This window comes from Orcinus orca, chromosome 2 (assembly GCF_937001465.1).
Source record: "Orcinus orca chromosome 2, mOrcOrc1.1, whole genome shotgun sequence".
NCBI classification, from domain to species: Eukaryota; Metazoa; Chordata; class Mammalia; order Artiodactyla; family Delphinidae; genus Orcinus; species Orcinus orca.
Genome location: NC_064560.1, coordinates 2,559,699 through 2,585,675, shown reverse-complemented (window position 1 = coordinate 2,585,675; position 25,977 = coordinate 2,559,699). Strand labels below are relative to the sequence as shown.

Genomic DNA, 25,977 nt, shown 5'->3' with positions numbered 1-25,977 from the left:
GAACGAAGAGTTAATCTTATCCAGGTTCAGAGCCAGAAACCTGTCATATGAAATCCCAGCGAAGACCGACATTCTTTCCAGGTTCGTTACTCGCCGTGGAGCTGAGTTTCCAATGATGCCCAGGCTAAGTAGCTGTCAGGAGAAACGGAGCCACTTGTGGCCACTCTGGGGGGCTCGGGGGGACGGCTCTCCCGGTGTGCGGGTTCCTTTTGCGGGGGAAATGCCGCTTGGGAAGCATGAATAAGGAAACCTGAAAGACTGGGAGGGACCGGGGTGTCCCGGTTTACAGACACCAGGAGGTCACAGGTTTGGTCCCCTGCAGAGGTGCCCAGCGCACTGATGGAAAGTGTCCCAGGCTTCAAGCTTCAAACCTGCGAGTTTTAACTCCTACCCCTTCCAACCATCAGAAGAGGAAGAGCTGCAAGAGAGCTGTGAACAGAGGAGTGTCCACGGGAGTGGGGAGGCTGCAGCCAGGCTCCCCATCCGGGGATGCGTGCAGGGAGATGGGCGCAGGCCGCCCTTTCCATCCTGTTCTCCGACACGAGCCGAGGGGCCGGCGGGGCAGGTGTGACACGATTCTGCTGGTTCCGTGCATCCAAGCCCTCTTCCCTTTTCCACGTTGCCTGCAGCACTTTAGTTCCTTCTTTCGGGGACCGGGCAGGGCTCCATTGTTTTTCTGGATTCCAGGGTGTACCCCACCAATTACCCGGGGTGGCTGGGAATGAAGCCACTCTGCAATGTTCTCGTATGCAGCAGTCACAGCTGCCTGACCTCGAAGGGAGCAGTGGACCCAAGAAACCAACCATGAGGCAAAATCTGGGGGTCCACGCCCTCCAGTCACGCACCCTCGGGCCGGAAACTTGCAAACGAGGAAGCGCACCGGGGCCGGCTGGCGAATGCCTTGCTCGCCTAGCTCGCATCTGACCAGTGCCCACGGTGTGCCAGCTTCCGAGCCAGCCGCCGGGCAGAGACGTGGACCCCCGCCCCCGGGGGCTCACACCTGACACTGGGGTCCCCCCTGCTCTGAGCTCTGGGGGTGTCAGGGTGCTGCCCGCCTGCCTGAACTTCCTGTCCCAGCCCGTCACCTGCCAGCCCGCGGTGGGCAAACCTCCAGCTGCCGTGTCACCTGACTGCTTCTCGGGATGCCTCCTGGTCTCCAGGCTTCCCTAGGGTCCCAGCCAGGAGAGGAGATGGTCCCCGTGTCACGGCTCAGACGCCCTGTTGGTGGTCCTCCCCGACCCTTGATGGCTGGGAGCCGCAAAGCTGGGACTAAATAGAGAGGTGCGCCTCCTGGGGACCTGGGAAATACCGGGGCGGAGACCTGCAGGTCTTCAGTCTGCAAATTGTGCATCTTAACCACGAGGGTCCCCTGTGTTTGAAGAGCGCGTTTCTCCATAAAGCGCAGGACAGGCAGGGCTTTCAGGTGACCAAACTGCATCAGCACCTCCTCGGCAGCAGGCAGGAGGTGCCCAGACGGAGCGTGACAGGAACGGGCCAGAACCCCTGCTCCTCCTGCCAAGGAAGCGGACAGATGATGAAGGCAAAGAAGTCAACTGTGCTTTATTCGAAGGGAAACCGTTACGGAGAAAGAGGAATCAGGCGAGAGGGAGAGGATGACGCGTCACGGCCATTACGAGTAGAGTGACCCGTGAAGGTGGCACTTAGAGCACGAATTTGGAGGCGAGGAAGCAGCTACTCGGGTATCTGGGAAGCGCACCCCCAGTGGAGGGACAAAGGCCCTGAGGTCGGAGCCCCCCGCCCTGGGCTGGAGGGAAGAGGGGCAGAGCGTAGGACACGAGGCCAGGGGTGCAGCAGGCCAGTCAGGGGTCTGAGCTCTGAGTGTGCGGGGCCTCCGAGGGCCGCAGCGGATGCACAGGGTGAGGCCTCGCCCCGCGGAGTGGGAAGCAAGGGTGGGCGTCACAGCAGCAATCCAGGAAAGGAGGCTCCTGGCCTAGGTGCCAGTTCGTGGTGGACTGGATGTGACGTGTGGAAGAAAGAAAGAAAGAAACCGGGGACCGCGTCCAGGGCGTTGGACTGGGCGCCTGGGTGCCGGGGCGGATGGGGTTGGCATCACCCAAGGAGGGGGCAGGCCTGGTGTGGGGCGATCGGGGTGAAGTGTGAGACACACATAAAGTCCACGTGAGGATGTCAGGCGGGCAGGAGTTTAGTGCAGACAGAAGGCTGGAATCCCCAGCACAGAGGCGTTCTTCAAGCCCCCAGATGGCAGCGCTCATGGGGAAGTGGGTGAGGCTAAAAGAGGCCTGAGCCCGAGCCCTGCGGGCAGACAGGTTAGACCCACTTTACCCACCAAGGTCTAGAGACGTCTCTGTCCCAGGCTGCGGAAGGGGGTCCACTTGGCCTGCCCCCAGCTCCTAGGGCCCTGGGAGACAGGCCCCCAGCCCACTTCCTCTTGTCTACTGGGCTTCTCCCAGGCCAGGAGCAGCAGTGATGGCCGGTCGCCAAGTGTCACATGGGATCAGGGTGGGCAGGATGCTGCACGCGGACCCGCACAACCCCCGAGGCTGCCAACCAGACAGCAGTCTGCAGTGTGGCCACAGGCCCAGGAACAAAGGCAGGTCGGCCACTGCACGACATCTGCAGCTCTGCACAGAACGAGCCCTGCTACGCCCTGGGGCTCGGAAGCAGCCGGTCAAATGGGCTTCCCAGCAAACCCCCAAACCCGACCTCTTTCCTGGGCCAGACCCCAAGATGAAGGTTCCAGAAGGTTCCAGAAGGTCCCTCAGTCCCTTCCCCCCTCCAACCTCTCCCCACTAGGTGGCTGGGAGTTAGGGCTACATTCCCAGGTAGCACTTCCTCAGACATGAAGCCACGTTTCTCAAACCCAGGCACCTGGAGATCCATCTAGATTCTTCGATCCCCACATTGTTCTAGAAGAAACTCTGGTCACCTCAATCCACGCTGAGAATTACTGACTGGAAATCCACATGTCTGGTGTTTGTTTTTGTGTTTTTGAGCCTGAGATTAGAAAGGCTTTAGGTGCTGAACCTCTTCCCCGGGGTGGGGGTGGGGGGGTGGTGAGTGGCCAAGAGTTCGAAAGCCCAGCTCTGGATTTCCGTAGCCTCTCGGTAAGGCCTTACTCCCCTCATCCGTGAAACGGGGATAATAACCGTCCCTGGTTCTCGGGGTTCAATGAGTTAGTAAGTGTCAGGTTCTTAGAATAGTGCCTGATATAAGGAGCCCTCACGAAGTCCCAGGGACCCTTATTACCCCCGCAGGAGTGTGACAAATGGACAGAGCCCTCTGCCTAGGCCAGGTTGGAGCCGTAGTCGGAAAACAGAAAGTTTCGCATTATTTAAGCCTGGCCGCGGCGCACGCCGAGGCCTGCATCACTTCGAACTGCAGTGTGAAGGGGTCAAACGGGGACTTCTTCAGAGCGACTGAAGTTTCTCTCTGTTACACTTTAAACACAGTCTCGCCAGGTGTCCTGGGAGCAGGACGAATTAAGATAGTCTCGGCCAGCGAATGAAATCCAGGGTTTGGAATCCAAAGAGACAGAAGCCCGAGCAGCGTCAGGCAGCTGGATGGGCAGAAAATTGTCCCCTTTTGGTGTTTTCTTTTCATCCACAGACTTTCGTACGTGTCCTCGGGCATCTGTCACTCCCAGGGACCATCAGGCTTGGCTGGAGCGATGCAGTCCTTGACGCTGGGTTCTGAAGACTCCGGGAACATGCGTTCATTGCTGTTGTTTGGAAAACCAGGTGAGCTTCTGTGCGGCTCAGCACCCCTGGGTGCCGGCTGGAGGGGACTCGGGGCGGCTGGAGTGTATGCTCAGCCTGTGATCCCGCAGCCTTGCCTGCCCAGCCCCAGGGACCAGCTCCCTCGCAGTCGGGGGACATTCTTTCCTGGGGGCATCCCTGAATTTTCCTGGGCATCTACAACTGCAGTCACCCGCTCACAATTCTCATTTCTGCTCCCACCTTGTAAACTTTCGCAGCCAAGCATTTGCCAGAGCCCTGGGGCCACCACCTGCGTTAGCCTCCAGCCAAGCAAGGACCTGCAGGGAGGCATAGACTTGAGGTTCTAGTTTACATTTTTTCGAATGAATGTTAAAACAAAAACATAACTACTGAAATTAAAAATGCTTGTCTGTGCAACACCAAGGTCACCCAGCTTGCCTTGGACGGACCGTCATCACACTTTGGGATGAAGAAAGTAAACATGACAGAACTGTGATCAGAGCCAAATAAATTTCATCTTTGTTACAAAATAAATTGACGAGGACTTTAAAGAATTACCTCCTCACGGCATTCCTTTAAAACTTAATTTCTGGGGCAGTGGTTAAGAATCCACCTGCCAATGAAGGGGACACGGGTTCGAGCCCTGGTCCGGGAAGATCCCACATGCCGCAGAGCAACTAAGCCCGTGCGCCACAACTACTGAGCCTGTGCTCTAGAGCCCGCAAGCCAAAACTACTGAGCCCACGTGCCGCAACTACTGAAGCCCGCGCGCCTAGAGCCTGTGCTCTGCCACAAGAGAAGCCACTGCAATGAGAAGCCCGTGCACCACAACGAAGAGTGGCCCCCGCTCGCCACAACTAGAGAAAGCCCGTGTGCAGCAACGAAGACCCGACGCCGCCAAAAATCAATCAATCAATAAAACCTTAATTTCTGTGTTCTTAGAGGAGGTAATCATGTCATTGTTCATAGAATAGTGGTTTCTGATTGTGTGTTGCATCTTTATGCCTAAACACACGTTTTCACATAAAAAAAAAAAAAAAACCACTGGTTTTCAAAAAAGATGCAAGAGGCTTTCACTGCCATACCTGCGAGGGTCCTTAAACGGTCAGAGAACCCTGTGTGAGACATGAGTACGCTGAGGCTCTAGAGCAGCTGAAGGGAAGTCCACGCAAACCAAGGTGAGGCGCTGGTTCCCCCTGTGCCCCCCTCCTTCCCAGAAGACGCCCCTTGCTCCCTTGCCCTCTGCCGGATCCCAGCCCCGTACACCAGAGGCCTTGCTCCCACTCTCCCTGCCCTCCTGGGAGCCTCTGTACGTCCTCTGGCTTGGGCACCTCCTCCTGGCTGCTCTCCAGACCGTCTTCCCCGGACCCGCCACATCCAGTGTATCCCACATTTACAGGCGGCTCCCTGCAGGCCACCCTAGAGACACAAAGGGGAATGGAAGCCAGTCCCAGGCTCACACCAGCGGCACTTGGCCTCTGGGGCGACCCTCTGGCCTCAGCCTCCGCCATCACACTCTGAGGGCTGCCGAGGGTCTCTGGCAGGGCCTTCCTGGAACTGTGATTCCGGAGGTGGGAGGCCTTGGTGTCTGGCGGAGGGAACCAGACCACATGGGAAGATGTCTGCTCGGTTTCGGGGGTTTTGTTAGGTGCTCCACAGCTGGGGCTCTGTTAGCTGGTCCCAGAAATTGGAGTCCATGGAATGTCAGTGTTCCTCGAGAAGATCTATGAGAAGCAGGCCCTGTGATCAAGGCAATTTGGGCAACACTGCAGACTCTAATCTCCCTTTGGAGCACGATACCGTGCTAGCTTACGAAGGACTCCCAGGAATCCTAGAGTGGAGAAACTTGTTCAGCCCAGCGCGTCCCCATCTTATCTGATCACAGAATCCTTTCCTGGCAGACGACATCTGGAGAGGACGGAGAACACTGGATTCTCCTACGGTCCAGCTCAAAACCCCGATACCTCGTTTCCTCTGATCCGGTGGCGAGCTCTCAAAATTCGGGACAGATTGATTTTTCAGGGACGGTAACAATTTCTGATAATTGCTGCTTAGAAGCCTTCCCTCCCCCTCTCTCCCATAAGAAACTTAACCACAGGGGGAAAAAAATGAAGTTCTGGCCTCGAATGGAAGTAAACAGCTGGAGCTGATGAATTCCAGAAGCAAGTATCCGTCTAAGCATCTATGTGAGAGAGAGATGCATGCCACGGAGGCTATGTAAATATAATTACTTCTAAGTAGAATACCTTCAACATTTCCCATTTTCCATGAGGTAGCAGGGAGGTCACGGTGAGGCCAGTTGTCCAAATATGGCTGCCGATCCCTCTGAGTCAGCAAAGTGTATTAAAAAAAAAGATCTTTGGGAGAGAAATTTCTATTTTCATATTCTAGTTAGGTCTCTCCAAATGTATGGGATATTATATTTAGAGCTGCGGTTTTCAAACCTGTTTTCAAAGCATGAAAACCCCCCCTTTCGAGGAGAATCATACTCAAAACCCCTTCCCACAAGCCCCAGGCCAGCTTCTGAGGCAGACTCAGGAGACCCCAGGGATCCGGTCTGGTCATCTGTGCTCTGGGGCCTTGGTGCTCAGAGGCGGGCCTCAGACCAGAAACTTCTCGTCACCCGGGCACCTGTTAGAAATGCAGCCTCTGGGCTCCACCCAGACCTGCCTTTACACCCCACCTCCAGGGAATCTGGGTGCACATTAACGCTGAAGAGGCAGATACGGGGATTTCTTCCTCGATTGGATCATTCTAAATACCAGAATGAGGCTTCTTGAAAGTTAGTCTGGAAATGTTCGACGCCCAGCCCGGCGACCGCTCTGAGTAGGTAATCCAAGCGAGTGCTGTCATCTGCTTCATGCCTCTCATCTGCAGAATCTACTGTGTACCCCTCCTCTCACAGAAATGGCAAGAGAAGAAGTGAGGGTGGCCTGGGAAGAGGCAGAAGAGAGAGCAAAATGGTTAAAAGGAGAGCGTGTGAACCAGAGTGCCGGGGCTTGAACCGAACACTCCCACCAGCTCCCCGCCTCCCACCCCCGGGTGGAATCGGGAGGGTTGATTAAGGTCCTGTCCTATTATCCCCATCATCACAGGGGGGTGGGGGATGATGGCCATGGTGAACATGATGATGGTACCTATCAAACGACTAATAAGCAGGAAGCACCTGGAATCGCCTGGGCGGCCGGTCAGGGCTGTCACTCCCGAGTCAGTAGGCTCTAGACGCGTGCCCTGGGCGGTGCTTGTAAGCACCTGGGCTGTGAGCCCTTCTGGGCCCGGGGTGCAGCTGGGGCCTCCCGGGCAGCCCCTCTGCAGGGTGGTGCTGGCAGCCGGGAGCCTTTCTGCATCGTGCTCACAGCCTCTGCAGCCTCTCTGGTTTCTTGGCACCGTGAACCACTTGGTCTCAGTCCAGGGATTTGCTCTTATAGAAAAGAGAGGAAAAAATTAGAAAAGTTGTGGAAAACTGACACAAGGAATTAGGTCACCCTAGAAATGCTAAGACACCAGCAAAGCCCTTGATTAGGAGGATTTCATTAGGGGACCTCTGATGGCCGCCAGGCCCTGGCTGTGTAGGCAGAGAATTCCAGATGGGACAGGCAGGCGGGTGAAGGTCAAGACGATCTGCCTCCTGACCTCCGCCTTTCTGCTGCCGAGGGCAAGCCGCGGGGCTGCCCCACCGGTGAGGGTCTTGGACCTGGGGTCTGGGAGTTTGGGATCCTGATGTGGTGACTGAAGCAGGCTGCCCCTCCTCGTGGGATTCAGCATCGAGCTCCCCTACCAGCAGAACGCTAAGCCGCCCTCCCCTCCTTCGGGGGCCTCATCATTGGACTTTCGCTTCCTTGGTTTTGATGCCAGCGTCGTGTTCGCAGAGACGGAGCAATTGTCACCATTTGCCCTGCAAAACACCTCGGATGATGAAAGCTCGTCTTCCACTCTGCTGTAAGCCTTTAAGCCACTTACCAGACTGTTCTTACTATAAATGCATCTCTGCATAGACAGTCACCAGCCTCTGGAACACATTTACACCTTGGAGCGGCGGAATGCATTTTAATGGCATTAGTAAGAGCTGGGACCCGAGCAAAGCGGTAAGGCCCTCTCTTGCTCAGTTCAAGGCGGCTGGATGGGGCAATGGACCACCTGTCTCGCAGGAGCCGGGCTGCAGGGAAAGGGATGCTGCGACCCGTGCTGAGTGAGAAGGGAGGGCTTGAAAGGAAAGGGGGCTTGTAGGTGGTGGTTGGATTTAACCGAAAAAAGAAGCAAAGGGAGAAAGGCTTGTGATGCGGTGGAATGAGCACCAGGCTTGCGATTAGCTCTGAGGCAAGTTATCTGCCTGTTTCCCCATCTGTAAAATGGGTGCAATGGTATCTATCTACTCCCGTGAAGAAGATGAAAGGGGGTTTCCGAATCCATTAAGCACCACATCATACGGCCTCTGCTGTTGATCGGGCACTGACTAGGAGACCGGCCCTGTGTTTGCAGCAACCCTGAAGGAAGGCAAGGGTGGCTGTGCCCATTTTACAGATAAGGAGAGCAAGACGGTTCCCTAACTTGCCCAGGGCCACGTGGCTGGCAGGCGGTGGAGCTGAGCTTTGGATGCAGGGCTGCCTGGCTGCGTCTTTACTTCGGGAAGGATGTGCTGTGTCTCCTGGTGACTGTGTAACGGGACAAAGCCACACGCCTGGAAACAGCGGCCTGAGTCCGTGAACTAGCTCCTCTTCTGCACGACTGCACCCCTGTGTGGACCCCGGCCCCTCTCCAGCGCCCACCACCCAGGAGCGGTGAGCTCTCTGGTCGCTTGCAGTGCCGGCCACCCTGAGCCAGGGCAGCAAGGAGCCAGACTTGCAAAAGTCCTTCTCCTCCAGAGTCCTGTGTCCAGCTGCTTAGACAGCAGGTGGGACCAGGACGCCGAGCATCTCTGCCAGGCCCTGGCCGGCAGCCGGCGCCTCTCTGGGTCTATGCTTACAGAGGGGAGAGTGCAGACCTCCCTCACGGGGCTTCTAGAGCGGGACAGCCCGCTGTCACGGCAACTCCAGTCATTCCCCAAGCGCCCACTGAGCTCACTTATTCTAAAGGCGCTCAGTGTGAAGAGAAACCTGTCCCTGTTTGCCCTGCAAGGGTGTCGGCCAGCCACCTCCGTCCAGTCTCCTGTTCTCTAGGTGAAACCTCCCTGCCCCCTTGTCTTCGGGGCTTGTGGGACTGAGTTCTCAGAGCTGCCGGCTTCCTGCAGCCCGAGCTCTCCTTGCTCTGTCCACCCACGTCCGGTCTCCATCCTTCCCAGCTCAGGACCCAGAGAGATGACCAACCGTTCTCAGCCTCGACGGCTCGGGCGGAAGGTGGGAGCCCTGGGGGTGAGGCAGGCAGCGCTCTCGGCAACAGCTGGCCCTAGGAGAGCTGAATAATTAGGGGATTCTGTAGGTGCCAGGTTCATGATCTGGGGATGAAGATGGGCTTTTCTGCGATTGTCCATGTTACATTGCTGATCCTTCATCTGCATTTATAGACCCCCAATTCCAAGAAAGTCTGGAAATTCTGAAAACCTGGAAATGTATCAGCCATTCCCTTTCCTGAGCCGCTGGGAACATCAGAGAACGAAGCCGCCAGCTGGACCCCGTGCTCCACAGAGCGGGTGATGCTGGTTGGGAAAGGAGAGAGAGAGACAGAGAGACAGAGAGACGGAGAGGGAGAGAAAGAGAGAGGGAGAGAGAGGGAGGGAGGGAGGGGGAGAGAGAGAGAGAGAGGGAGAGAGACAGAGACAGAGGGAAAGGAAGAGGGAGAGAAAGAGAGAGAGAGGGAGGGAGGGAGGGAGGGAGAGAGAGACAGAGACAGAGAGAGAGACAGGGAGAGAAAGAGAGAGGAGAGGGAGGGAGGGAGGGGGAGAGAGAGAGAGAGAGAGAGAGGGAGAGAGACAGAGAGACGGAGAGGGAGAGGGAGAGAGGGAGAGAGAGAGGGAGAGAGAGAGAGAGGGAGGGAGGGAGAGAGGGAAAGAGGGAGAGAGAGGGAGGGAGGGAGGGAGGGAGAGATAGAGAGGGAATGAACTGGAATCCAGTCCAGCTGGACCCCAAAGCCCAGACTCTTTGTTCATACCTCCACCCAGCCCCTCAGTCCTGGGCTATCTACCTGTCCAGGTCAGATGGGGAGGGGAGGGGAGGGGTCGGCTCAGCCCCCCAGGGAGCGGGGGCTCCCACCTCCTCTGCTCCCTCCCCTCCCCCTGTTAAAGTGCAATCGTGTAACTAACACATGTCAGATGAGCTCAATTTGGTAATTCTGGGCACCTGCAGTGCCGAGGGCCTGAGGGCCCATCCTGCACGGGGAGGGGCGGGCTTGGTGCGGCTGGCCCTGCCCACCCTCAGCCTGTGGTCAGGACTTCGCGACCAGGCTTGGGGGATGCTCCAGGAGCTACCGTATCCTCCCCATGTTCATGTTCCTAAGAAACCACTCTCAGATTGAGGGCTGAAAGGAAGGGGCAGAAGAGAAGAGAGCAGACGTCAGGGGAAGACGCAGGAGAAAGGAGACGGGCTGACGTGACGTGGATTCCCGTGAGCTCAAGCTTTAGCTTGGGTCCGATTGTAAGTTAATGCCCGCCTCCGAGATGATTTAATTAGAGGCAGATCCCACAGGCCACCTGTTGGTTTAGCTCTTTTTCCTGTCTGGTGGGGATGCTGGGACTCCCCGGGGGAACATGGAGCAATAGCCAGTGACTAGATTCTCCTGGGGGAAATGAGTGAGAAAATGTTCAACCCCAGACCCCAAACTGTTAGATTTTCGTCCCTAATTGGAACGCAGACCCCTTGGTAACAGCGCACGCTTGTCTGCATCTCCCACGTGCGTGTTGTGTTTTCTTTATGGGGTTGGGAAGGGCGGGGGAAGGCGGGCCCGGCCCTGGTTCTGCTGGCGTCTGCACAGCGTCACCCCCGAGCTGGGTGTCTCTGATTAAATCACAATCTCCCCACTGCTTCTCCACATCAGGGGGGGACTCGCGTCAGGCCGCTTGTGCTACATACATGACTTCACAACTGTTCGCATTTCTTTTCTGCTGTTCATTCCCAAACAGCTGGAGGCCCGAGAGGGAATTCAAACCAAGTTGCCGGTGGATGGGCCCAGGGACTGATGCCGTCCTACAGGCCTCCCCGGGACCAGGGCACGGGACGCGGGGCTGCGATATTGGCTCACGATGAGCCGTGGCCTCTGAGGACGGCGCCGCACCAGCCCCCCGGGCCCCCTCTTCCAAAGGCTTTGCTAAATCTACTCCTCAGAGGGTCACCCTTCCTGCCGTGACGTCCTCGCACCATCAGGTACTGTCTGGATCATTTTTGCCGTATCCACGTACCACATACTGTAGTCTGCTGCTTACTCCATCCTTTTTCCTTAAGTGGACTCACGTTTTTACTTCGATAAATTAGTTTATAAGGAAATGACCTCACGTTTTTACTTCGATAAATTAGTTTATAAGGAAATGAACTACCGCCGCACTAAAGGGGAAAGTGGTATCATTTGTCAGCCGTGGAAGTTACCATTTTAAAAAACGCCATGAAAACCACGGTGTTCTCAGAATGTAGCTGCTGCCTGGGGCCGGCTCTCTGCCCCACAGAGGGAAGGGCATCGCCGGGGGACACGCCGCGTGTTGGGGCTCCCTCTGACGTCACCAGGCGGGACGGGAAGCATCTCTCACCAGGGACGCAGGGTCCCTCAGCTGGTGTCTGGGTTCCTGATGCTGGGGCGGCTCCTTGCCGGCACCCTGCCGTGTGGCCCCCGTCCTGCCAGCCATCAGGACCTCCTGGTCTCCAGCTCTGTGTGTCCCCGAAGTCCTTCCCTCTAGAAAAGCCTCTCCTTGGCCCCGGCACCATTGCCCTGCCTTCCAGATTCTTCCTCCCGTTCACCCCGTTTGGAATTCTGCCCTTCCTCCCCGTCCTTTGTGGGCTGGTGCAGCAGAGGGCTGGGAGCTGTGTAGACATCTCTGGTCAGGAGGACCGCGGGGCCACCTCACTGACCCCAGCGTCCTGGGACGTCACTCCAGGACGGGGCTCCAGGTGCACCAGCTAGGCTGGGGTGATGGGTGTCTGTGGGTGCCCAGAGCCCACAGCTGGGTTGGTGTGGTACCAGCTGGCCGAAGGGCCTGTCGACAATCAGGGCTTGGCCTCCCGGCCTCGAGGTCCCCGGGCAGTGGGTGCCCAAAGGACAGGCCGAGCCTGGCACGGTCAGTGCTTGCAGGACTGTCCCTGTGGGTCACAGATGCGCCCTCCACAGATTCAAACCCTGCAGCCGAGTGATGCCCACGTCCCTGTGCTGGACCCGGTGGTCGGCCCGGGGGCGGGCGCTGCTGGTAGCTGGGCAGGGGTCCCCCGCTGCTGCCCCCTCCCCTGTCTCACCCTCTCCCAGGGCCCCTCCTAGCCGGCAAGCACGTCTGCTCTAAGGTTCTCATGGGTATTGTGGCATCCATCCCTCCTGCCTCCCAGGTGTGTGCTTAGCCTGGGACCGCGCTGGAGGCGGATTGTTGATTCCAAGGTGAGGATGTCGAGCCGGTCTGGATGGAGGGGGTGTGTAGGCGGAGGGCAGCATGCCCCCCCCGCCACGGCCGCGCTCGGCTCTGCGGCCGCCCGTTTCCTCCTGCAGGCTGTGGGGCTGTGCTCCGCCTCTGAGACCCTCCCTGGGGTGACGAGGGTCCCTCGGCAAACACCTGTTTCCGATTTCTCCCAGGCTTAACCTCAGGTTGGGGCAGTGATGCCGCTTCGCTGGGATCCACTCCTGGGTGTGGCTGTGCAGTGTGTTTGCTCAGAGGGGTGGGGAAAGCCCAAGCCCACGTCCCGTGTCACTCAGGGTGGGAGACGCCGGGAAATAGAACTCACAGGGGTCGCGTCGGGGGAGACCAGAGTGATGAGGAAAGCGCAGACAGGTGCTTCCACGATGCTGAGTGACCACCCATCTCCCTGGCCCCCGTGGAGGCCCTGGGATGGGCTCCCACCCGCCTGGCGTGAGGGCGGCAAGCTGACTGGTCAGGCTTTAACCCCGGCCGTCCAACTCCAAGGCCAGGCGCTCTCACTACGGTGAGAACCGATTCCCTCTGGCACTCTTCGTGTTTTCACACCTGTTGAAGTGTGAACACTCTTAGATTAGATGAGGATGCTAAGGTAGTTAGATTCACTGCGCTTTTCCTTGTCCGACAGCTGCTTTTGCTGGACTGTCCTGGGCCCCGGGTCCCCGGCTTCCTCAGGAAAGAGAGGGAACCAAGGCCAAGCCTAGAGACACAATTCTTTTTTTTTAATTTTATCGAAGTCTGGTTGATTTACAATGTTGTGTTAATTTCTCCTGTGCAGCAGAGTGACTCAGTCATACATATATATTCTTTTTCATATTCTTTTCCATTGTGGTTTGTCACAGGATATTGAATACAGTTCCCTGCTTTTTTTGTTTTTAAACTTTATTGAAGTCTAGCTGATTTACAATGTTGTGTTCACAATTCTTGGTTTGAAATGGAGACTTTGGAAAAACAGAACAGTGCTCTCCGCCATCAGGGGCAGCAGAGCCACAGGCCTGGCCTGCGGGGCTGGATGGATCCAGCAAATGCTGGGGTCCTGGGGTCTATCTATCAGGGAGATGCAGGGCGCTGAGCATGGGGGCTCCCCTGAGTCTCCCCCTCACAGCCACCCTCCTCGATGCTGCCTGCCCAGCCAGCCAAAGCACCCGTGGGCTTAGCTCGGCGGTGGCAGAGCGCCTGGGGACCCTGGGCAGACACGCTGCAGCCCCCAGGACGATGGGGCTGACGTGCTCGACTGCCAACCCGGGCTCTGCAGCAAGAAAGCAAACACGCCTTCAGCCGGCCTGACACATGGTCCTAAGACTTTAATAAAGCAACTCTTTGACACAAAACATAGGGATGGTTCCTTGGACCTGTTTCAGTGTATCGTGTCGCTCTTTGCTCTTGGAGATGTTAGAAGCCTGTGAGGGACACAGTCCAGAGTCTAGTTTTACAAGGTTTTTGCTTAGAAGTGCAACCGCGTGTTGGCTCGGCCGACACACAGATCTTTGGAAGAGTTTAGGGGGGAGAAAGATTAAAGTGACTCTAAAACCACAAACTATGTACAGAATGTATTACGGACTTGAATTTGCGGGTTTTTGTTCTTTTTTTTTTTTTCCTTGCCTCCTGCAGCTTGGGGCAATGGTTTCCAGAAGAGTCTGTTGTTTGGATTTAAAACTGCTTTGTGGAAATACTCTGTTCTCCAAGGTTCTGCGGGTCATGGAACAGTTGGCCGGAGTCCTGGTGGGCCCCCGGGAGGCTGGTTCTCTGGGTGATTCAGGCAGGGCTGGGCCTGGACTAGGGGCTCCGGGAGTCCGGCCTAGTCTGGGAGTGGGAGTGGGGGTGGGAGTGGGGCCGGCCAGGTGAGCCCAGGGGCTGAACACCAGAAGTCCAGACCTCACTGGTCTCTTGTTTTCCTGCCTAATTTCTAGTTAAAGAAAGTGGGTCCTAGGGGCTTCCCTGCTGCTTTTGTCTTGTTTTGTCCTGAAGAGTTCACACCCTAGGGTGGGCCTTAGACACAAACCTCATCACCACCCTGACCTTCTGAGCTTCCAGCTGCTTCTGAGTCCAGGGTGGTTTTGATCATGGAACACAGTGTTGCGAGACCAGACGGGGCGGGAGGCTTCCATGGCTGGGACTGCCCCTCCCATGTTTCGTGGGTGGTGAGATCCCACACACAGTGGATCGCTGTTGCCTATCGTCCTGGGAGTGTGTCTTGTTTCCTAATCAGAGGGCGAGCTCTGTCAAGACAGACCCCATCCCTCATAGCTCCTTTCTTTGCCCTGGTGGTAAGAGGATTCAATACAGAATATGTGGAATCTAAAATAAGACACAAATCAACATATCTACAAAACAAAAACAGACTCGCAGACATAGAGAATAGATTTGTGGTTGCCAAGGGGGAGGGAGGGTGGGGGAGGGATGGAGTGGGAGTGTGGGGTGAGCAGATGCAAACTATTATGTACAGGAGGCATCAACAACAAGGTCCTACTGTATAGCACAGGGAACTGTATTCAATATCCTGTGATGAACCATCATGGAAAAGAATATGAAAAAAATATATATATATGTAAAACTGAGTCACTTTGCTGTACAGAAGAAATGAACACAACATTGTAAATCAACTGTACTTCAATAAAATTAAAAAACAACACATAATTTGGATTTCATTGGAAGTTCCAGACCCAGCATTCCGGCCTCAGGCATCTGGCCTGGAAGAGGAATGTAAGAACGGCCGAATGCCTGCGATAAAGGCGCTGGTCCTATCTTTCTGGTGATTTTCTGGCAACCTTTAGCCAATCCTTGGCTATAAGCCTTGGCTTATAGAAGCACCACCCCCACCTCTGCCTTCGTGTTTGCATGGGGCTCTCCCTGTGTGCACGTCTGGGTCCAAGTTTCCCCCTTTTAAGGACACCGGCCATACTGGATTAGGGCCCACCCTCATGACCTCATCTACACTTAACCAATTACATCTACAATGACCCCGTTTCCAAAGAAGGTCATGTTCTGTGGAACTGGGGGTTAGGACTTCAACATATGGGTTTTGAGGGGGGTGGGGGGGATATAATTCAACCCATCACACCACCCTACCTCTTGGACCTTGGGACAGTGGGTGAATACTTCTGAACCACATTTTCTCCATCTGTGGCATTGCTGGTCTTTTAAGATTCTTTCCAGCTGCTAAGCTCAGTGATTCCAAAAGTCTGGAGCACATGATAGTCTATTTCATTCCCTTTCTTAACGGTTTTAGAGCAAGTAATTCTTTTCATTGGACGTCATTTTTAAAAGCACTTTATCTGGGCTTTAAGAAACTTATCATGGTTATTTGCATGGGTGACACGCAACATACTTAATGACCAGTATGGGGGGCCCCAACCAAACAAATGGCCACTGGCCGTTACAGCTGCACTGAACATATTGGTGTGTACTGATGTGTACTGGCTGGATCCCAGCCCTGGGCCTTTCTGTATTTGCCGTGTCTTGTTTTCGACTTAATATTCTTTCCAAAAAAAATTTTTTTTCTGGCTTTAAAATAGACATATAATCATTGTTGAAAATTTAGATGACCCGAATTTTAAAAACCTAAAATACCACTTCTTAGCGATACATGATGGTATTGAAGCAGGTTTTTATGTGTATTCTTCTTTTTTCATATTTTAGCCTTGATATTCTTCTGTGCATTAAATACTTTTCGAAAATATAATTTTTATTTTTGCAAAAATTCTATCCTATGGATGTGCTATTTCCATTTTTTTAGTATTACAAATCACCCTGTCTTGAACATAATGATGTTAAGCACAGTGGTATTTAATCTTTGTGCCTGTCCTAACTGCTTCCTTAGGTGAAGCTCCGTAGCGTGGAATTACTGAACAAAAGTTTATACATATTTTAAATGTGTATTGTCAAAACGCCCTCCGGAAAGGTGGTGACGATGAACTCTCTCAGCAGTGTCTGAAATTACCTTCGTTTCCTATCGGGATATTTGCTCTTTTCTTATTGATTTGTACAAGCTCTTGTTATACTTAAGATATTGGATCTATTCCCGCACACGTGTTGAAAGTATGGACTTCACACTTCTCAAAGTAAAGGTCCATATGCCTTATCACATGAGATTCTCACAGTGTCAAGTTCCATGACTTGTACACAGAAACACCCAGTCAATAGCCACAGCATATAAAGGGATGACATCTGCCATTAAGAAGCATATGTTGTAGCCCAAGGAATTTAAACAGATACAAAAACCAAAGTGAAACAAATGCTATAATGGAGGCATCAAATACTGTGGGATCAAAGAGGAACGTGTGATCCGTTCCAACGAGGAGAACCTGGGAGGTCCAATTTCATTTGGGTCTCGAGTATGATTTTTAACCAGAGCAGGAGACATTCTAGGCTGAAGGGTCAGCATAAATACAGCACATGGCATGACAATGCCTGGTGTGTTTGAGAGAGAGAGAGGGGCGTTCACGCCTCCCAGTGCTAAGAGGACCTGGAAGGCTACAGGGCTTTATGTAGACAGTAGGACCGAGTGGAGAACACTCTGCCCTGACCTGTGTTTGGGGAGGATGGTGCTGGCAGCCGTGTGGATGAGAGAAGGGAGAAGAGAGAGACCGCTAACTTGCTTTAAAGGAAGCTTTGTGGGACTTCAGACCAAGAGGGCAGCAAGGGAGGGAAATTCAGAAGTTTTGTTTCTGAGCCACTTAGTCTGGTGGCTAGAGGACAGTGTGTGTGGTGGGGCTCCTTCCCAAGGGGCTGTAAGAGGGCAGGGCTGTCTCTCTATAGCGTCACAAACCTTTGCCTTGAGACGGACAAGTTCAAATGTCTGTAAGGGAGACACCAGAGCAGGCCTTGTTACAAGTTACCCTGTTAATTTTTTCAAGTTCTTTCCACATACGGGGAAAAGAGAATCATTCAAATGGAAATCGTTGCCATCTGCTGTAAAATAACAACAAAATTAAAAGCATAGGCAAATACGGTTTTAGCTGGCTGCCTGACGAAATGGCTTGGAATGCCAGGGAGGTCAAGGCAGTTGTTCTATTATTAATGGCACAGTCCATAATACTCAGGAAAATGCTGTTTTCAGGTTTAAATTTTAGTGAAGACCTTTTAATGTTTAGGCTCTAAAGAAGATCCTCTCTTTTTTTTTTGGAGATGATGTGATTGAAATGACAAAGTGGTAAGTTACGAATTTCAAACGAGGGCACTTCTGGCCTCTGAGGAACAGTCCAGAATACCCCTAGATCTAGAAAAATGTGTTGCTTTTATGGACTTCAGGTATTTCTTTAGTTACCCTTCTTCCAGCCCCCCAGGGACACTGGCTCAAAGTGTCTCCTCCGGCCTCTGTCTCCCCCCCTCACTCCAGAGGGGCTGAGAAATACAGTCACGACAAGATGTAACTGACACTCAAGGCCGGTGTGTGCCAACCTGGGGAGTTGGCTTTTTCTGGGGTTGGGACCCCCGTCACTAGGAGGGTGGCGTCCCAGGTGTCCTCTCTCTGTCAGAGGCCCCCTTATCTCCCTCCTCCCTTGATGCCGTGTGTCCATCCTGAAATCTCTTCTTCCTCCCCTCCCCCTGCAGCGTGTAGCGGGCAGGGACAGGGAAGTGGGTCTGGGGTCAGAGGGCTGGGATTCGGACCTGCCATTGTCATGCCAGTTACTGAACCTCCCCCGGCTTCCGGAACCTTGAACTGCAAAATGGGATCACAACGTGCCTTATCCGTTCACAGTTAAACCCACCGACGGGTGCAGTGCTGGGCACAGAAGAGGCGGGCGGGCTGTGTGGCCTCCGTTCCCAGTCTCTGCGGGGCAGGTAATTACCCTGTCGTCTGAACTTGTAGGGGACGTTCAGTTTACACTCCTGCATTACCGAGACCATCCCTGCGGGCAGAAACACCCCCATTCTGCCTCCGGTCCCCACCGCAGTCGTCTCCCCAGCTCCCAGCTGACGCCTGAGCCCCCTGAGGCTCTACAGAGACCTTCTGCCTCTGGGTGACAGATGACTCTCTTCTCCTCTGGCCCAGGGAGGGGAACCACCGCCTAATGTTACCGAATGTGGCGAGTGTTCAGATGTAGCGACCAAAGCCACTGCCTGGATCAGTTATTGTCCAGGGTTCTCGTGTATTCCCTTCTCTCCTACCCTTTCTTCATAGCCAGAAGGGGTGGAAATTCCCTAATTCATCTGTGCGCTTCGAGGAGAATGAGAATGATGAACGCGCTGCGGTTCGTGGAATAAATAGCTCTTGTAAAGCCAGACTAAGTTGTGATTTGCAATACGGATTTTCCCGTCCGAGTTCTTAGAATCTGTTCCGTCAGCACATTCGGGCTCTGTGTCCAGACATACGTCAAGTGAACGGCATCACCTCCAGCCCCGCTCAGGGTGTGGGTGGGGCTTCGGTTTGTCTCGGAAGGCTGGGCTGAGGGATATGCAGGGAGCAGGCTCCGGGTGGATGTGTGTGGTCAGAGAGTTGCCCGCCGGCCTCCTGCTGTCTGGAGGACAGAGCCTAGTACCCAGTGGTCCCCAGGCCTCCCTCCCACCTGCATCTCAGTCCCTCCCCTCCACAGGGCTTTGCACACAGCAGCTGTGAACCGCCCAGCAGGCCTGCCTCTGGGGGGGACCACAGGTACCTCTGAGAACTCCCAGGGGACCTGGCCAGCCTGGCTGAGCAGCTGATGGTGGTGGGGGGAGGGGAGAGGTAGACAGGGAGTCAAACACAGCCTGCAAATTTTTTTTTAATAAATTTATTTATTTTTGGCCGCGTTGGGTCTTTGTTGATGCGTGCGGGCTTTCTCTAGTTGTGGCGAGCGGGGGCTACTCTTCATGGCGGTGCGCGGGCTTCTCATTGCAGTGGCTTCTCTTGTTGAAGAGCACGGGCTCTAGGGGCATGGACTTCAGTAGTTGTAGCTCACCGGCTCTAAAGCGCAGGCTGAGTAGTTGTGGCGCACGGGCTTAGTTGCTCCGCCGCATGTGGGATCTTCCTGGACCAGGGCTAGAACCCGTGTGCCCTGCATTGGCAGGTGGATTCTTAACCACTGCGCCACCAGGGAAGCCTCAGTTTACAAATTCTTAAACAAGAAAATCTGCTATAAAATAGCCCTGCTTGGCTCTAAAACGAGCGCCTCTGTAGCTCATTCTGGAATCTGTAAGATATCAAGAGCCGAGCCCCAGGACGGGGTGGACAGGTGCGTGGGTGCTGCCTCTCCTTGGGCTACCTGCCCACGCGCCCCGTCTCCCTGGAGGGCAAGGCTGGGCTCTGAGCGCGCTGTGTGGAGGCCTCAGCCCTCCCACCTTCCTGCCTTACGGGATTCTGTGCTGAGTTGTTGGCTCCACTGGCCAGAGTGTCACATGCCTTCCTTTGCTTTGAGATGAAATGATGCTGCAGGATGCATAGAGCGACAGACATCGTATTGGAAAAGCCACCTGTGACTTGGAGGGTTCAGGTCTGAGGTACCCACTTAATAAGTGACTTGGGAAGCTCACCTTGGACCTCCCGGGCCCTTGCAGGCTCTGCTACAATCCTGTCCTCGGGATCCCAGGCCACAAGGGCACCCTCTAAGCAGGAATATTCTTAGTGTCTCTGGCTGAGGTGCCAGAAGACCCCCTTCCCCTTGCACCACGTGCTCCACTGTCACAGCTACTTGGTCGACAGGTGACATCTGGGCAGAGACTTGGAGGCAGGGAGACGTGTGGATATCTGGAGACACTTTCCAGGAGGGGAATAGCCAGTGCAGAGGCTGCGGTGGGAGTGAGCTGACCCGGTGGAGAAGTGGCTGGCGGGAAGCTGGGGAGTGAGCCAGAGGGGTGGCGGGGTCCCACCTCGGGGCGCCTGAGGGCCATCGGAGCGCCACCTGCTTTTACTGGGAGGAAGGGAATGGTTGGGAATCACTGGGGGATTTGGAGCAGAGGAGAGGGCGGTGCTCTGAAGACAGACGTGTGGCCTGTGTGCACATTCAGACACCGAGGTGAGCACACCCAGGCCTCAGCGTGAGCCAGTCTGAGTCGCAGGACTGCCATCCAGCAGACGTGGCAGCTAAGTGCTAGTGAAGGTCACTACTTGGGCACTTAGACAATGGTGGGACTGAGGTCACAGATGAGACAAGGCTGACGGCAGAGAATCCAAGGCACAGATCCACTTCCAAACTGCAGATGGCCAGGGTGGGAGACCCAGGCACCCAGGGGTTTCCCCGGGAAGTGCTGGGCGCCCAGCCCTCCTGTCCGGCCCGGGGCGTCCAGCCCAGAATTGCACCTCCTAAACCACGCCCTTGACATTCGTGGCCATGTAACTTCATTGTTCCTGATGGCAGTAGTCTGTTTAGTTAACCTTTGGCTTCCTTTTTTCCTGGTACTTTTATACATCTGGTTCTGGTAAAATAAAAAGATTCACTCCATTTACAACTGTACTTCCTGTGCTGGCCCGGGCTTCCCTCCCCCCGCCCCCAGCTGAGGCGGACATGACAGAGCCCCTCCGGAGAGACCCTCCAGGGGCGGGACAGCGCCCGCTGTGTCCCCCGGGACATCAGAGACTGCCCCTCCCTGGGACCGGCCACCGCACCCCCTTGGAAGTCACCACTTAGGAAGGGACTTTCCAGGACACCACACTGCAGCACAGGGTCCCCTCCCAGGCTTTACCGGGACCCCAGGTGGAACAAGGCTGCCTCCTGAGAGTGTGGGTTCTTGGTCCTGTGTGGGTTTTACACTGGTCCCCCTTTCTCCACTGGGGATACGGTCCATGACCCCCGGTGGAGGCCTGAAACCATGCATAGTACTGAACTCCATAGACACTATGCTTTTTCCTATACTTACCCACTACGATGAAGTTTAATGTATAAATACACACAGAGATGAACCAATATAGCTAAAAGTAAAACAGAACAATTATAATAATACAACATCTTATTGTAAAGATGTCCTGCCTTCTCCATCTGAACTAAGCATTTATCACCCACTGTGACCGTAACTTTTGCAGTTTGCGGTGCAACAGCGGGACCAGCACGAATTCTCTCTTCCTTCTTCACAATTTCATGAATAGGAGATTTGTTCTGAATGTAGATCTTAGCAACCTCAGCGAGATTTCATCAGTCCTCAGAATGGCATGCAACTTAGAACATATGACTTGTTTATTTCTGGAATTTTCCATTTAATATTTTCTAAGTTTTTGTTTTACATTGGAGCATAGTTGATTCACAATGTTGTGTGGGTCGTACACCTGAAACTAACACAACATTGTTAATCATTTAATATTTTCGGACCACGGCTGACCGCAGGTAACTAGAGCCTCGGAAGGTGAAACCGTGGATAAGGGGGAACGACTGTACTTACTGCTTCCTACCAGCTGCCGCGTTTGCTTGTGTTCAAGCAAGATGCAAACTCTTCAGTACAGGGAAGCCTCTGACCTGCAAAGGCTCACAGAGTCTGTATGTAGAAGAACAGGAAGAAGGATGCCAGAAGAAGGAGGGCCCCGCAAGGCCCGGGGAGGCCGCTCAGTGCGCAGGGGCCGGGGCCGGGAATTAGGACGGGGGCTCCCGGGCGCCCGAGCTCGAGGGACACCCAGAGAAGGGCCCCCACCCCGGCCACCGGGGCCAGCCTCGGGCTCCTTTGGGTCTCCCGGTCACGTGCTCCAGCAAGATTCCTGCAGGTGCGGCGGTGGAGCCCGACCTGCACACACGCTGCCCCCTGACCACAGCGCTGACCTGCCTGTGAGTCTGAGCCCTGCCTGCGCCATCCCAGCCCTTCCCACCCCCAGAGAGGACGGCACCTGTCGCACAGGAGGAGGCCACCCTGAAACACCATAACTCACAGTGCCGCCCACGCACAGGGCTCCGGACCCGCGGGCCCTCGTGGATACAAAGGGGCAGTGCACACAGATGCACACACACCCCCTGCACACTGTACACACCCCGCACTATACACACTATACACACTATGCACACTATACACACTGTTCACACTATACACACTATACACACTGTACACACTATACACACTGTGCACACGATACACACTGTACACACTACACACACTGTACACACTGTACACACTGTACACACTATACACACTGTATACACTGTACACTGTATACACTACACACACTACACACACTACACACACTATACACACTGTACACACTACACACACTGTACACACTGTACACACTATACACACTGTACACACTATACACACTATACACACTGTACACACTGTACACACTATGCACTGTATACACTATACACACTACACACACTGTACACACTACACACTGTACACACTATGCACACTATACATACACCCCACACTGTACACACTATGCACACTACACACACTATACACACTATACACACACACCACACTTCACACACACTACCCTCTGCACACACGTTCCCCACAGATACACACACATACACTCCGAACAGACACATGCCAATCCACACACACACACACACACACACACACACACACACACACACACAAATATCCATGTCCAAAAACATGACAGCAAAGCAAAAAGATCAAAATATTCAGATTGACTAGTGTTCAAAGAAATACAGTTTTTTAAGAAATATGCAATTGGCCACATTAAACAAAGTGCTGCTCTGGTGTTGAGAACATAGGCTGTGGCGTCAGGCCGCCTGGCACGAGGTGTCACCTCCCTGCTTACGTGCTCAGTGACAGCGGTCAGGTGAGTAAACCTCTGTCCCTCCTTCAGCTCTTCTGGGATGAGGGCCTGACAGCACCGACTTCAGAGCTGGGGTGTGAGGCTTTAATAAGTCAAAGTATGTGAGGTGCTGAGAACAGAGCCTGCCACGTGGGGAGGACCCCACACGTCCCTCTGTTGTCACCACGGTAACCGTTACGGCTGATGTGGACCAGGGGCCCAGCCTGAGCCCCTCATCCCTACTGGTGGGGACGTCTCCCTGGAAGGTGATGTCAAGACACATCAAATCCTGAAAAACCGTTCCACCACGTGACCCAGTGCCTGCTTTACCCTGAGGACACAGCAGAGAGGTGCCCACAGACTTGTGTTTAAGGATGTTCCCTGCAGCACTGCTCGTAGCAAGAGAAGGAAAAACACAGACTGCCTGAGGCTCCTACACCAGGAGGTGGGTCATGGGCCACCCGCCCGGCGCCCAAGCAAGGGACCTGGACATCACCCTTTGCTCCTTCCTCACATCCAGTCCTCGGCCAAGCTCTGTCGTTTCCACCTCTTCCCTTAGGGATCTGACCGCTTCCCAGATTCACCCGTTCACGCCTGCGCTGGAGCAGGACTTCCTCAGAGCCACACCCTGCCCACCGAGGATGCCCGGTACACGCGGGGTGACGCTCTGTCCTTTCCCACCACGCTCACCACCTTGGCAATGACCGGATCCCCACTTCCTTCTCCCCCACCAGGTGGTGAGTCCCCCCAAGGGCCGGGCTGGCCGTCTCACTGAAAATTGTGTCCCCAAAGCCTGGGACAGCGCCTGGCATACTCCATGTTTCCTGACTGAGGAACAAGCCAGTGAAAGAAGACATGTGATTCAGCCTTCAAGCCATATTCTCAACAAATCCATATGGCAAAATGCTCACCATACGGTATTAGATGAGGAAAAAGCCTAAAAAACTGGATCTGTAGCATGACGTTAACCTCATTACATACAGATACATGTGTAAAAACCCAGATGAAAGGCATTAAATTGTTAGCCGTGGTTATTCCTGGACATTTTAATTTATATATATATATATATATATATATGCCTGTCTTTTCCAGATATTTTGCAATGTCCATTTCCTTTATAATCATGAAAACAGTGGGAAAATAGGTGGATACAGCACCGGATCCAGAATCTGGGGCATTAGCCATGATTGGAGTCCAGGACGTGGGTGGTTGAGGCAGCCTGCGAAACGTCCACATTTGAACTTGCCCACGATGTCTATTAAAGCATCGTTTCCAGAGCAGCTCTGTACAATCACTGGTGATTCTGCTAATAACAGGCTCCTTCCTTTCTCGTGGGGACTCATTAGGCTGAGCGCATCAGAGGTGACAGGTAGTGGTTTCAGAAAGATAACAGAAATGTTTTTCTTCTTCTTAACAGAAAATGTCAGGGTAAATGAGTTTTTTTTTTTTTTTCCTTCGTAAGTCATCATACTACACATTCAGGGGAATGTGGTCAGAGGCTCTTACAGGAGGACTTGTTTCTATGTCTATGTCTTTGTTTGCAGTAACTGTTGCAGGGTACCAAGGTGACAGCCCCACAGTCGGGCCATCGGAGCATCTCTAGGCCAGACCTCCCCAGGCTTGGGAGTCTGCAGTCCCAGGGATGCAGCACATAGAGAGGCGGCCCTTGGATGGACCCAGGGAGGATGGAACCTCGGGGGAGGGACATTGGTTTCAAGTCTTGATCTGGACCCTGGATTTCTTCTATTGCCAGATTGCTCAGGACCTTGGTTTTCCCATCAGTCAAATTGGAATGTGTGTGCATCTCTCTGAGACAGTTGTAAGAAGTAGTGAAATGTACAGCACTGCCTTTGGGGATATGTCCTCCCGACCTTCCGCCCAGAAGTCTCTCTCGAGAAGATCACCAAATGAGGAATGGAATGGAGAGAAGGAGGGCTGTTCAGCCTGGAGAAGAGTTTTTTTTTTTTTTTTTTTTTAAAGGACAGGAAGTTGGAGCATAAAAGGTGTCATATGTATGCAGGATAGATTTGTCCCATGTGGCGTCCCAGAGCAGAACTGGAGCCTGGGGTGCAAGTAATAGAAAGTAAGATTTCTGCTTCCCTTAAAAAAGAACCTTCTAGGACTTCCCTGGTAGTGCACTGGTTAAGAATCCACCTGCCAATGCAGGAGACACGGGTTCGAGCCCTGGTCCGGGAAGATCCCACATGCCATGGAGCAACTAAATCTGTGCGCCACAACTACTGAGCCTGTGCTCTAGAGCCCGCGAGCCACAACTACTGGGCCTGAGCTCTAGAGCCCGAGAGCCACAACTACTGAGCCCGCACACCACAACTACTGAGCCTGTGCTCCAGAGCCTGTGCTCCGCAACAAGAGAAGCCACCACAGTGAGAAGCCCGTGCACCGCAACGAACAGTAGCCCCCGCTCACCGCAACTAGAGAAAGCCCGCGAGCAGCAACGAAGACCCAATACAGCCAAAAGTAAATAAATAAATTTATATTTTAAAAAAAAGAACCTTCTAGGAACAAAAAGTAATCCAAAGGGCTGTCCTGTAGGGCAGTACTGAGTCACCTGTCACTGTGAATATTTCACTGGGGCTGGTGATCACAGGGAAGTTTCGGGAGAGGGATTCAGCGTTAAGTTGAAGACAGGTAACCGCTAACATTTTTCCCAACTCCAAGAACCTATGTTTCTGCCACTTGGCCTTTCTGATTTTGGAACTGCTTGAAAATAATGTCTAATTCCTCCCAACCATGTTATCTAGGTCCAGCCAGAGCTGCAATGGCCAGAAGTTCCCCCTCCCCACTCGCCCCGGATGGTGGAAATCTGTCATGTTTATTACTATCTCCCTCTTACATGAAGAGCTCACAATGAGTCCTGCCTTCCCAGAATAAAGGTCAGAACTCGAATTCCCAGGCTTCCCTGCAGGAAGGATAAAGGCTTGACCCCTCAAATGGTCCCATTCAAGACCTGAACTTGGAAGTGAATGACCTGGAGGGAAACAAGGTGAGGGTGGGGAGAGGAGGAGGGAGTTCCTCCTGGGGCCTCCCTACTTTCTTAGAAGTGTTCTGGGTGATGGCAGAGACATCCGCCTTTCAGTGGTGGCGGCTGTTTCCCAGACACT

At 53.9% G+C, this 25,977-nt stretch overlaps 1 protein-coding gene and 1 long non-coding RNA gene across 21 annotated transcripts in view; one reads left to right on the top strand and one right to left on the bottom strand.

Moving 5' to 3' along the window:
* ZNF438 (zinc finger protein 438) overlaps positions 1-25,977 on the top strand; it is a 284,020-nt gene that overhangs the window by 191,075 nt on the left and 66,968 nt on the right. For 10 of the 20 annotated variants that reach the window (XR_007475776.1, XR_007475777.1, XR_007475775.1 and 7 more), the window contains one exon: positions 2-1,679. The gene's annotated coding sequence lies outside the window, so the exon portion shown is untranslated. Of the gene's footprint in view, position 1; positions 1,680-3,588; positions 3,720-3,955; positions 4,181-9,198; positions 9,325-10,749; positions 11,111-25,977 lie in introns of those variants that run through there. The other 10 variants (XR_004476154.2, XR_004476156.2, XR_004476153.2 and 7 more) reach the window with 6 other exon arrangements.
* On the bottom strand, positions 22,052-22,472 carry LOC125963618 (uncharacterized). The gene is made up of 3 exons (XR_007475794.1): positions 22,333-22,472; positions 22,218-22,267; positions 22,052-22,177 (listed from the first exon to the last, which is right to left on the bottom strand). It is a non-coding gene; the product is annotated as an uncharacterized LOC125963618 (long non-coding RNA).